Below are 4417 nucleotides of genomic sequence, written 5' to 3'. Positions count from 1 at the left end.
ATAGCAAAGTCAGAGGCATCACACATTATTTCAAATGGTAAAGACCAATCCGGAGCTATGATAATAGGGGCTGAAGTTAGCTCCCTCTTCAAGGTAGTAAAAGCTTCCATGCAAGCTTCATTAAACTCAAAAACAGCATCCTTAGCAAGGAGATTACACAATGGCCTTGTAATGCTTGAGAAATTTTTGATGAACCTTCTATAGAATCCAGCATGACCTAGAAAGCTTCTAATTCCTTTAACAGAGGTAGGGGGTGGAAGATTTGAGATGAGGTCGATCTTGGCTTTATCCACTTCGATTCCCTTGCTTGAAATCACATGGCCTAGCACAATGCCTTGTCTCACCATGAAGTGACACTTCTCCCAATTCAAAATCAGATTTGTTTCCTGGCATCTTTTAAGCACTAGAGACAAGTGGTGAAGACAATTATCAAAAGAGGAACCAAAAACTGAAAAATCATCCATAAATACCTCAATGAATCGTTCCACCATATCTGAAAAGATTGACATCATGCATCTTTGGAAAGTTGCTGGGGCATTGCACAAACCGAATGGCATCCTTCCATAAGCAAACGTACCAAATGGGCATGTGAATGTGGTTTTCTCTTGGTCTTCCGGGGCAATGGGAATTTGATTATAACCTGAAAAACCATCAAGAAAACAATAGTAAGCATGGCCAGATAAACGTTCAAGCATTTGATCAATAAAAGGCAAGGGGAAATGATCTTTTCTAGTGGATGTGTTCAACTTCCTGTAATCAATGCAAACTCTCCAACCAGTGACAGTTCGTGTAGGAACTAGCTCATTCTTCTCATTCTTCACAACGGTGATTCCGGACTTCTTTGGAACAACTTGCACAGGGCTCACCCACTTAGAATCTGAAATTGGGTAGATGATTCCTACATCGAGTAGCTTTAAAACTTCAGCTCTAACCACCTCTTTCATGTTGGGATTTAGCCTCCTTTGGGCATCACGAGATGGTTTGCTGTCTTCTTCCATTAAAATCCGGTGCATGCACATGCTTGGACTAATTCCTTTGATGTCTGCTATGGTCCACCCAATGGCTGTTTTATGCTCTTTTAGAACTTTAATTAAGCTCTCTTCTTCATGTGAGGAGAGACCTGCAGCAATTATAACAGGGAGAGTTTCGTTAGCACCCAAATATGTATATTTAAGATTATTGGGAAGAGGTTTAAGTTCTAGCTTTGGTGGGATGACAATGGATGGCTCCAATTTCGTGGATGATGGTCCAAGAGGCTCGATTGGTGGCCTAAAGGATGGTGGGTATGGCGGAAACACTTCTAAGGCAGCCACCACTTCTTGGAACTCCGGTTCACAAAGATCTTCCTCTTCTTGTGTTAAGACAGCTTCTAGAGCATCATTAGACTTTCTCTGCAAAATTTTGGAAGAAACCTCATGATCCACAACATCAATTGAAAAGCAAGAATCAAGAGAGATAGAAGGTTGAGATAGAGCATTAAGCATTTTAAATTCAACAGTTTCACCCAAAACAGTCATGGAGAGAGTGCTATCTTTCACTTTGATGATTGTGTCTGCAGTGGCCATGAATGGCCTGCCTAGGAGAATGGGATCAACACGATCTCCATTTGGATTGTCTTCCATGTCCATCACTACAAAATCAGCAGGGAGAATTAGTGTATTAACTTGAACTAGAATATCTTCTACAATACCTTTTGGATATTTTATAGAATGATCAGCTAGTTCAAGTCGCATTGAAGTCTTCTTCATCCCTTCTAAGCCAAGCTCTTGATAAACTGAATATGGCAAAACATTGATGCTTGCTCCCAAGTCCAACATGGCTCTTCCAACCTTCTTGCCTCCAATGTTAATGGGAATGTCAAAGCTGCCAGGATCATCTAGTTTTGGTGGAAGCTTCCTTTGCAATACAGCACTTACATTCTGGTCGAGCTTTACTCCTTCATTTGGAGCGAAATTGAGCTTGTGAGTTTTCAAGTCCTTGATGAATTTTCCATATGCAGGAATCTGTTCAATAAGATCAAGCAAAGGCAAATTGATATTAACTTTACTCAAAATATCATAAATCTCTTTAAAAGCCTTATCTTGCTTTGCTTTCTTAAGACGGCTTGGAAATGGAATCTGTGGAACATATGGAGCGGGTGGCACGTATCTATCTTCTTGAAGATGTGGTGGCACAAATTTGTCATCCCTTTTATGCAATTGGAATTGATCGGATTTCTGAGAATCTGATTTGGCCTTAGGAGCAGATTGAGAAGTTTTGAGTTGTTCTCCTTCCGTGGCCATGGTCTCCTCCTCTTCATTTTCTACAATCACAACATCATTTGAAAGATTAGAATCATCTTTATTATCAATGATCTTACCTGATCTGAGCACATGAATGGCCTTGGCTTCTGGGTTCTTTGGATTGATCTCAGTTTGGCTTGGCCATTTCCCAGGCACTCTTTGAGTTATTTCAGCAGCTATTTGGCCTAATTGGACTTCCAATTTGGAGATGGCAGCTTGTGTAGTTTGCTGAAAATTGGATTGGTTGATTGCCATCTGCTTCACTATATCTTCCAATGATGATGATGATTGTTGTGGCCTTTGGAATGAAGGGGGATTTGCTTGATTCTGGGTATTTCTCCATGAAAAGTTTGGATGATTCCTCCAACCTGGATTATAACTTTGAGAGTATGGATCATTTCTTGGACCTTGGTTGTAGGAATTTACCAACTTAGCTTGCTCTTGCACAAATTCTGGATATCCAGCCCCAAGTGGACAAGCTGTGGTAGCATGGTCATGAGATTCACAAATGCTACACACTTCCTTCGGAGGGCTTCTTGAGTTTAATGCAAGAAGAGCATCTAGCTTTTGTTCCAGTTTTGAAATCTGCACACTAGAAGCATCATTAGAACCACTAATAACACGTTTACCTCTTGTATCCGTATGTTGGGTCTCCATTGCTATCTCCTCAAAGAGTTCGTACGTTTCTTCTGGAGTTTTGGTTTTAAAAGAACCACCTGCAAAATTGGTGACTATATTATGACTAGAAGGGGTTAGTCCTTTATAAAACATACGCATTTGAAGCTTCAATGGAATCCCATGATGAGGACATTGGTTGAGCAACCCATTGAATTTCTCCCATGCTTCACAAAACGATTCATCATCTTGCTGTGCAAATAACAAGATCTTGTCCCTAAGCATGTCGGTCTTTTGCGTGGAGAAGTATTTTTCCAGGAACTTCTTTTGAATGGCAGACCATGTAGTGAGTGAACCAGGCTTTAAAGAATTCAACCAATACTTCGCCTTATCCTTTAAAGTGTATGGAAACACTCTCATTCGAAGTTGATCTTCTGTCACACCTGTCAAGGGAAAAGAACTCACAACATTAAAAATATCCTTTATATGAGTCAATGGATCTTCATTAGGTAAACCATAAAAGGAAGGCAGCATATTAAGATGAGAAGATTTAAGCTCATAATTTCGAGCTACAGTGGGCAGCAAAATGCTTGAAGGAGATGCTGGAATTGTTGGGATATCAAGTTCTCCCATAAACTCAATGGCAGCCATCATTTCTTCTTCTTCTTGGTCTGAACTTGCTTCCGAATTTGAAAGTGAAGAACCGGGAAGTTCAGTGTGGAGAGCAAGACTTGTAAATGTAGCAAGAGCTTGCTCTTTTGCAGTTGACAACTCCCTTTCTAGACGATTCTGAATTTCAGAGGTCACTCGTCTGGGTTGCAATGATGGTCCTGCGTTCAAAGATCTAGAACGTTGGAACGAAGACCTCACTTGTTCAAGTAATGGATTTTTAGACATAAACTACCTGAAACAGAAAATTAGATTAATTAGAAACACTAAAAAGAATAGGGTAACCTTGGGCACATAACCAGGGAAGAACTTTCGTTCAGTCCCCGGCAACGGCGCCAAAATTTGTTGTTAATATTATGTTAACTCGCAATTGTACGGGGCAATTAGTAGTATAGCAAGACAAGTACGAGGTCGTACCCACGAAGACTGAGAAGTTAAAACTAGTTATGTACTTAGATTACCAAATTCAAGAAAGTAGGAGGTTATGTCTAAAACAGAATTTAAAACAAGAGTGGTTGTGATTGTTGAACAAAAGAAGCAAAATGAAATTGCAAACAAAAACAAGTAAACAAATGTAACAAAGAGTGGTTTTAAGAGTTGGAAAACAGATTTTGAGACTAGGGCATTCGAATCACCATAACAATTCAATTCTGGGTTATAAAGATTCAAGTAACAAGTCTAATTCAGATTCAAAGATTGATTCTAGCTAAAGTATGATTAGGCCATGGTGTTTGGTCCTAACCTTGTGTTCCTAATTCCCTAATTTGATCATTTGTTGTCTAACCTAAAATTAAGCATTAGGAACCCATTAAGCATAGAAGAACATTTTAAACAACCAAGTATGTATCTAA

At 39.6% G+C, this 4417-nt stretch overlaps 1 non-coding gene across 1 annotated transcript; it reads left to right on the top strand.

The window, feature by feature from the left end:
• Window positions 1–3075: 3075 nt before the first annotated feature.
• LOC148293803 (small nucleolar RNA R71) lies at window positions 3076–3182 on the top strand. The gene has a single exon (XR_015836849.1). It is a non-coding gene; the product is annotated as a small nucleolar RNA R71 (small nucleolar RNA).
• Window positions 3183–4417: the final 1235 nt, after the last annotated feature.

Source organism: Prunus avium, chromosome 6 (assembly GCF_965620075.1).
Source record: "Prunus avium chromosome 6, drPruAviu1.hap1.1, whole genome shotgun sequence".
NCBI classification, from domain to species: Eukaryota; Viridiplantae; Streptophyta; class Magnoliopsida; order Rosales; family Rosaceae; genus Prunus; species Prunus avium.
The sequence above is the reverse complement of the archived record's forward strand: the minus strand, read 5'-3'. Positions and strand labels throughout refer to the sequence as shown.